The sequence below is a fragment of the Echinops telfairi genome, unplaced genomic scaffold, assembly GCF_000313985.2.
Source record: "Echinops telfairi isolate 266 unplaced genomic scaffold, ASM31398v2 ScPeMD7_7435;HRSCAF=8473, whole genome shotgun sequence".
NCBI classification, from domain to species: domain Eukaryota; kingdom Metazoa; phylum Chordata; class Mammalia; order Afrosoricida; family Tenrecidae; genus Echinops; species Echinops telfairi.
This window is the reverse complement of record NW_022111335.1, coordinates 163094-172469: the sequence shown is the minus strand read 5'-3', so window position 1 is coordinate 172469 and position 9376 is coordinate 163094.

The window sequence follows — 9376 nt, the reverse complement described above, 5'->3', positions numbered from 1 at the left end:
GGTAGGAGATGAAGCCATGGAGCTGCCCATAAAGTTTCAGGGGCCTGGAGGTGTGGATAGCCTTGGGCCAAGACTGTATCTGCAGGTTCACTGGTACTCAGCCGCCCATGCTTCACTGGTCTGCTCCCCCAGGACCAAGGTTCCAAGTCCGCCCCACCTTCCCCCAGAGGTTGCCACTGTGCAAGCTCTCAGCCGGTACTCCCTGCAGTCCTCTGTCCTCAGAAAGGAGGAGTTTCCCAGGGACCAGGGGAAGCCAAGGGTCTGATGGTGGTAGAGGAGGTCAGGCATTTTTCCTGGGAGTGGCACACTCAGGGAGATTTCCCGGCTGGACCTCCAGGGAAAGGAATCAAAAGGAGACAGTGGTATCAGAAGGTCACACAGAGGCCCTGAGTTCCCTTCAGGCGAGGTCTTGCTTTGATGTGCTTTCCATCAAGTGGAAATCCCCTCAGCCTCTCTTAGCCAGAAAGGCGCATTCACTGTGGACTTCCCATCCCTTCAGAAGTGCGTGGTGGGGTGGAAATAAAGAGGTGAGGGGAAAGTCCTGATGTCGAATCCAGGTTCTGGAGCGGGTAGAAGTACTTCTGAGAGAGCACCGCGCTGATGGAAAACTGCTGCAGCAGCTCAGGGTCTAGGCCTCGTTCATTTTGATTCTCTAATGGTTGGGCGTTCACCTGAATTCCCACTTTGTTGGGGAGTTCCTCTAAAAATCAGGGAGAAGTGGGTGAAGGGAGACATCGGACAGTGCAAGATATGATAAAATAATAATTTATAAATTATTAAGGGTTCATGAGGGAGGGGGGAGAATGGAGGGAGGGGGAAAATGAGGAGCCGATGCTAGGGGTTTAAGTAGAGAGCAAATGTTTTGAGAATGATGAGGGCAATGAATGTACAAATGTGCTTTACACAGTGGATGGATGTATGGATTGTGATAAGAGTTGTATGAGCCCCTAATAAAAATTTTTTTTTTAAAGCAGGGGCTTTGTCAGGTGCCTCTGTGAAGCAGAGGAGGGGTCCCAGAAATCCTGCTGATGCCACAGCCTGCTGTGACTCAGAATGACCAGGAGAGCCTCTACATAGCTCCCCCATCAGCTGCCCCTGGACCCTCGTGCTCTGAGCCAGCCCAGGCTCCACCCCGCTATGGCTGCTGTGTGTGGAGGCACCAGGTCTTGCCATGAGGTGTTTTCAACAGAGCAGTGCCCCAAGGAACAAATGTTGTTTCCTTGCTGCAGGGGAGGGAGGCTGGGTTTTGGACATCGGTATGGTGGCTTTGCTCCAGTGGCAGCAAGAGGGGCGATGTGGAGGTGGAGGTGGATGTGCAGTCTGCATTGATCCAGGGAAACACTTGGCCTTGCCCTCAGACCTAGGCAAGAGGCTCCAAGGAAGATTTTGGTCACCCACTCTGCCTACGTGAGACGTTAACCACTATAGGTTTGGGTTCATGGCTTCCTGATTCTCCTGTAAGCCTGTGACTTTGGGTTAGGGTCTTGTCTTCACGTTTTTGTTTGTTTTTTTAAGATTTACTTAAAGGGACTTAATCTTCAGTCCTAAACTAGAAATGTGATCATCCCAATGACACCATGTGTCTTGGTCCATGAATCCCCCCTGGCAGCCCATGGAGCTCCTCACTCAAGGGGAGGACTTCAAAGTCACTATTCAAGTTCTCAGCAATTGGTCATGGCTCCCTGACCCAGTTGGTTGAATGCTGACCAGGCATCCCAGGGATCTGCGAACCTATATGAACCACAGAATGAAACAGAGACCTGTGGCAGAGAAAGTCAGCAACTAAGGAGATATCAGGTGAACTTTCACTGGCAGGTTAAGGACTCAGGAAAATATCTCTTGAAATCACCTTCTGGTTTACAAGATAGAGCACAGTGCTCCTACTTAGTCCTGCTCCTAGCCACCTACACAGGGCTGGGGGGCCTGGCCTAGGAGTAGGTCCTCCTGCCCATTTTCTGTGTCTCTTACCCTCCAGGAATCACAAAAGTCCCAAGTAAGGAAGATCCACCCGTTTCCCCCAGAAGATAACTTGACAGGCGATCCAGATCTTCTCCAAATTCAGCACCTTTAATTCTCGGTTTCCACAATCATCTGGGTCCTAAGGGTTTGATTAGAAATAGCGGAGCACTGGATTAGAGGGAGATTAACTGTTAAGCAGCTTTACTTTGTTCTTCATGCATCTCACGACGTCAATGGTGAAAATTAGGTGAAATTAAGCATTGAATATTAGTAAATAAACAAAATAACTCCCAGGTACTTTCCTTATTGGACAACCCATCCTTTGGTGAGTCCAGTTGATGGCAGATTAGACACCCTGTCGATGGAGGTTGTTTATTGCAGGGAGAGCTCCCCTGGGACACCTGGCAGGAAATGGGACTGATTTACTCACACTGACTCACATGCAACCGGTAAATATAGAAATACACTGACTACACTTGTAGCAAACATGGCCTTGCAACTTAAGCAGAGGGAAGGAGGAAGCCATGTTAATGTAGGATATCATGGATCATATTTAACATCAAACAATTTATTAACTATTTCATTCTAACTTTTTAACATGCTGACCAATGGCGTCTGCGGAAGCAAAGTTAACTTCTTGGTATTTTTCTTCCTCTGGCGCCTGTATTTCTCAAAATTTGTTTATTTGCATGTTATTTCAGTTCACTGTTGTAAAGAAAGTTTTCAGTTTGTCCGTTGTCATTTTAATTTTTGTTGTTATAATAAAATTAACGTTATTTTTCTGCTCTCTAATTTTTTCACCTCTGTAATACTTTTTAATTATAAAAATGCATAAACTGGAACTACCTAAATATCCAGGAAGGGGTGAATGTATAAATACACTGTGATAAGGCATGCATGACGAGGCTGAGCATTAAAATGAATTCATGCTGCTATTTACATTCTCAGATATTAGCAGTACCAACATATCCTCTCGCAACACTCATGCATTCATGTTCTACAGCACTGACTTCCTTGAAACTATCCAATCACGATCTCCCTGTAAAACAGGAGGATGTGCAAAGAAGCCTCTATTTTCTGATGGAACTAGTGCAGTCTCAAGCCCACAGCTCCGGAAAAGCAGCCCTCAGGTGTCCCCATTCAGTGGTCAGGACTGAACACATAAGAGCCACCTTTGACCCTGTACTGAGCTCTCTTTCCCCTGTTACTATGTTAACGGGTTGTTTTATGTAGAGTGAGTGTGTGTGCGTGGGCATGAGGGAGAGACATGGTGGCCATGTGACATGGTTTTCCTGATGATGATGTCTCTGTGTTCACAGGTGTCCAGTGTGGTGTGCAGCTGGTTGAGTCTGGGGGAGGACTTGTGACAATCTGGGAGTCTCTGAGACTCTCCAGTGCAGCCTCTGGATTAATCTTCAGTAGCTATACTATGGGCTGGGACCACCATGCTTCAAGGAATGACCTGCAGTGAGTTTCAGTTATTAGTAATGGTGATGGTTCAACATGCCAACCCAACTCTGTGAAAGGGTATTTCACCCACTCCAGAGACAATGCCCAGAACACATTGTACCTGCAAATGGACTGTCTGAAATCGAGGGCAAGGCCGTGCATTGTGAGAAAGATACACTGCGGGGAAATTGGTGAGAGCCCAGACACAAACCTCCCCTGCAGAGAGGAGACTGGTCTCCAAGGGGCGATGAGGACCCACGGAGCACAGGACTCAGACCCAGGAGCAGGTGCAGCTGGATCTTCAGGGCTGGTTTCCTGTTTTGATCTTGGAGTTCTTCTACATCTCAGTTTTCCGAGGGAATCTCTATTTTTATAATTCTGTTCCTACCTCTGATAACTGTGAATTCAAAGTTATGCTGTAAAAGAGACAATATTCACACACAGAGACAGTGAAACCTGCCCCCTTACAGAGGGAAAATAACTCCGTCAGGGGTCTCCAGCAATAGTGTTCTGATGAAGCTCACTTCTTGCACGTGTCTTTAATCTCTTGGTAGAGAGTAAGTTTTCCGTTTTGATAATGCCTCATTTATCAGTATTATCTATATGTATATCTGTACTTGTTCTAGTGGCACTGTCACTAAAAATAATTTCTAAATGATTGTTCTTTTACAGAGTGTCATTTCTACTTCAATCAATGGCACATATTTAGTGTTTTGTTTTCAACTTTGTGTACTGTTTCTATTGGGGATTGTGTGAGAAGGTTAATACGGATTTCAATTGTCCCAGTTTTCCAAGGCAGCAGACCACGGTGGTAGAGTTTATTTTCTCTTTGTATGCCTCATTTAACTCCCAAATCATTACAAGCTGATTGAGCACTGTGTGTGTGTGCTGCCCATGTCACCCTGCTAATCCAAGGAGTCTCTCCACGTTCCTGTCATCACTACTGTCTGAAACTTCCAGTGAAGAGATGATGACTTCAAACTTTGCTCCGGAATTTTTTCCTCTGTAATCTCAAATCCCTCACATTAAATGATGACTCACGTGTCTAGGTTGACTCCTTGTCCTCTCATCTGCTGCCTCAATCACGTTATGCTTTTCTTGTTCTGCTATTCATGCACCTCCTGTTCTACCTGCTCCCTGTGGGCATCTGTCCCGGCTGCCTGTTGTCCAGAGAATCAGCCATGTCATCTTGTCCCATTCCTCCTAGGAAGGTGTGTCAGTAGAAGCCTGCACCAGCCTCCCTGCAGCGAGAGGGCTGGGCTGCAGGGGGCGCTCAGAACCCCCGGATCACTGTAGAAAAGCTGCGAAGGCATCTAGGAGGAATTAGTTAAATTTACCACTGATTTCTTGTCCCTGCACAGAAACTGTCTCGCCAGCACATCCACACTCTTAAAATCGTGTGTTTTACGTCATGTATGAGTGTTTGATTTTCCCTGTATTCATGCATTAAATTGTGGGTTAATGGGTTATATCTTTGATTATGATATTGCCACTCTGTTTTAGTGTTTGTATCATCCTTCTTCTCACTCTTTACATTAATACATATGTACATTTCTGTGTGCATATGCATGTTTGTTACTGAAAGTGTGTGTGCTCATAGGTATGAACTAATTATATTACATCAGCATGTGCATAACACTTATGATGTGAATTTTGTGTTAGTGTGTGTGCACGTAGGCATCCATCATGATACATATCATTAGCGTGTGGGGGTTCCCATCAGTGTGTCTTATTCCATGTATTCAATCATCGCACTAGTTAGGAAAGGGCCTCACTCTTTCCTCATAATTCCCCCCAGTTTAAAAATAAAGCTCTGATACTTCAAACATCTGCCTGGAAACTTTGAGTTTTAGATTTTCTCCCCAATAGTTATTAACACATCTAAAATTCACATGTGTGTGAGTGAACCTCAGTTCATTACAGCTGTACATACACACCAGTTTGGACCACACAGTTCACCACACAGAGGCCTCATCTGTATTTGATCAATCTCCATGAGTTATACTCATTTAATATGGCACTTCCAGCCTTAATGCCTATGTGAAACATAATAATTCTGGCTTACCCTGCCTGACATACAGATTTTGGACTGAATAGTACCCACTATAGTGAGAGATATTTCCATGAAATTTTGTGTGTTCTGTGGGACCCTGAAGTGATTGAAAGAACCCAGAGATTTGAGGGAATACACTCAAAGTGGGAGGGTGGGGGTAAATGGAGCAGACTAATAAAATGCAAGAGCAAGAGTTGAACGTTTGGGACTTTTTCAATCTCCAACTCCTTGGGACTAGCTTGGCATTGATTTTTACAAACTAAATTATTACAACACTGCAAAAACTTTCCCTATTCTGATTTCAGGAGAAATCATACAAGTCTTCCCCTGATAGCAGTATTAATCAAGTTCAAGCTGGAGGGACCTCACTCCATCATCTTTGGTAATGATCGCGATGCAGTCCATATGTGATTGATACCTGTGAACCAGTGAGTATCTCACACAATACTCCATTTGTTGACTTAGCAGCAAAAGAGAACATGTAACAAAGCTTGAAACACCAATATACATATCAATTAAATTTTGTTTAATTGAATAATAAATATGAATCCTTCTTGCGTTAGAAGTACTATCACATAATTGTCTTACAGAAAATGTCCATAAACTTCATTTTAAAAACCTAATGATAAGTTAGGCTTCCCTCAAAAGTTGTGTACTTCTTTGTTGCCTCTGTGAGTAAGTGAAATTTTCCCTTTTCAGAAGAGTTACGTATGTTGTTTTGGAAATATATTAGTCAGTTATGTTTTCTTAGATATCATTATTTTTCACACAGAGATACAATCAAATGCACATTGGCCTCAGTAAATGTGTGTGTCAGCCTGCATCTGCATCAGGAAAGCCATATGGCATGGGTAATGACACCTTTGTTTGACAGTCACAAAACTTCCAACTTTGAATAATAATGCCCTGTGTTCTTTGTGAAATTCAGTGTGCTTCTCCAATTCAGTGACATTTTAGCAAGAAGAATAGGCATATTGATACATGTCTTAAAATTGAATCTGTAAGCACGTTCAGGTAAGGCATAACAAAATCATGATTCTGAATCATCAATTGAGTCAAGGATATGAAAATTCAGGGGAAGTGGATAATTTTTTTTTGGAAGTGGAGAATTTCTAAACTAAAGACCTTTGGCTTACAAAGCTAGTTATCAATATTTCTAATTCAAGGCCTTGTGCTATTAGCAATCAACACTCTCAGCAATAGAGTCATTTTGTGAACCAGAGGTCTTAAAATTATGCCATAACTATGGACTTAGAAAAACCATGGAAAGTAGACAATTACATTGGTTTACAGATGTTTTTCAAAATGATTAAATTCCAGAAAACCATAAAGTTCAGCACAATTAACATGAAAGTGGATGGAATATTAAGTGGTTATAAAAATGGTGAAAAATTGCACATTACTTACTGTAGAGATGAGGAAAATACAGGCTTGAAGGATTCTCCAGGCCTGTGCAAACAAATAACCTATTCTAGTTCAGGTTCATAAAGGGCTATGGGAGAGCCTGATGTCAGGAAACTCCCCCCTAGGAGCCTTCTGCTCCAGCTGCTCAGTAAGTCCCCTGTATTGTGGGATGAAAGAAGAAAGGCAGCCAGTCAGGGATGGTCTCTCAGAATGAATCATTAGGCACAGTGACAAGGAGGGGAACCAGTGGACTATTCCCTAGAAATGCAGACTGGAGTGCAAGCACACACACACAGACACACACACACACACACACACACGGGGCACAGATTGGAACTGTTCCACACACTATATGTAGATCACCAGTCAATAAATTATTTCTAATTTAACAAATTTCTTCACCCTCTTCTTGTTACAGTGGCTAAGGGGGATTTGAGAATAGTGTCCACTCTTGTCAATGTATATGACACTGCTACTTCAAGGCAAAAATAACCTACATTTATAAAATCTAGTTTTCTCTTGAATAGTAATCACAATGGTGAATATCACTGAGCAAGCAGTCATAGAGAGGATGCTAATTGCATTATCAGACACCCACAGCCTTCACTGCATCTTGCAGTTCCAAGAACTCTTTGTATTTCTCCCCGATCCATCATGGGTCAGGTTTTACATCAGGGATAAGGTTCCATGGTAGCCTTCATCTTAGGCTCACTGCTTCTCCATCAGTGACTCATTGTTCTACTGTCCCCTGAAACCTGAGCACACCTACAATGCTAGGGTATATTTCCATTCATTGGTGACTTCATTCATTCTTCAATGCCATTGAGTCTCTTCTGACTCAGAGTATCTCTGGAGGTCAGAGTAGAAGAGCTGCGGCGGGTTTCTGAGGCTATATGGCCCTGCACAGTGGAATGCAAATCCCCAACAGCCCCACCACCTGGGTTGAAAAGCTGTGCTCTAGTTGGCCTTGCACAAGTGGCTCCCGTGCTCTGGTTCCATCATGGATGGGCTTTGTTTCAGGCTCCTTGTGCTGACCACCCCTGGCTCTGAGTGCTCTGAGCAGGGAATCCAACAAGGATGAACACACTCCTCTCCTCATCTCGACTCCAATCCATTTTTTCTTGTGTTCTTGCCACAGGGGTCTTTTCCCAAATTGCCCTGAAGGAGTGTGGCTCTGGACTGCTGAAGCCCACCCAGCCTCTACCGCTCACTTGCACCTTCTCTGGGTTCTCACTGAGCACTACTGGTATTGGTGTCAGCTGGACCTGTCAACCCCATGAGAAGGCATTGGAGTGGGTTGCACTCATATATTGGGATGATGAGATACGTTACAGCTCATCTCTGAAGAGCCAACTTTCAAGCTCCAAAAACATTCCAAAAACTAGGTGTTTCTATCCATGACAAACATGGACCCTACAAATGCAGCCATGTATTACTGTGCACGAAGAACACAGAGACACATCCCAGCGGGACTTCTGTACAAAAACCAGGGCTTCTTCTCAGGTCTCCAGAAGGAGAGTGTGGTGGAGAAACCATTTCCTACCAGCCCTTGGGGTTTCCTCAGTGTAGCCAGCCATTTGAAATCTGTCTTCCTAGATTTCCTCTACTCAGAAACCTTGTGTCCCTGGGTGATAGTGCGTACCAGTGAAACAGTGATCCGGTTTCGTTGTTTTGTTTTTAAAGATATAAATCCTCAACATAACAAACTTCATACCTATATCCATATCATGATATGTGATATGTTAGAGGACTGAGACCAAAATAGAAGAATAGAGATGCATGGCTTTTTTAAAAATCTTTCACACAAATAAAGACTTAGAAGTTTAGCAACATAAAGAAGCATAGAAGGGTATCAGATAAAATGAGTTTATAGAATGATCTGAACAGAAAACAAAACACTCACATTTCAGCAAACCAGCAGGATTTTTTTGAAAATTCAAAGATCAAGAAATCACATCTAAGTAAACAGAGATTAAATAAGCAGACCACTGTGTGAGACCAGTGAAGTCAAGGTCTTTCAAGAAATTGTAAATGATATGAACATGAAACTTAGTAAAGTATGGTTTGAAGGGTTTTTGTCAGATCTCTTCTCTAATTTTGTCATAGTGACCCTAGTGGACAGGGTAAAACTGCAGCTGGGAATTTCTGGGATTGTAACATTGCAGGAATAGAATTTCCACTTTGGTGTTATTTGCTGAGGACTTAACCATTTGTATCCCATACATTTCAATGTAAAAATACTTTTTTCAGGTTCTATCCTTATATGTATTTTACTTGAGAGAGAGCCATGAACAATTATTTTGAAATCTCATCTACAGCCGCTTACAACTAGATGGCACGGTCAGCAGTTGGAAATTACCAGCCACGGTTAGCTCACCTCTGAGAACCTCTCTACGCTACTGCTTATTCACTGCGCGAAGTGAGTGAAAATGCTCCTGTGTCTGGAGAAACAATTGAGTGTTTCTTCCATATCTTGAATTGTTATGTGTTCAAGCAAAGCAATACAGGTAC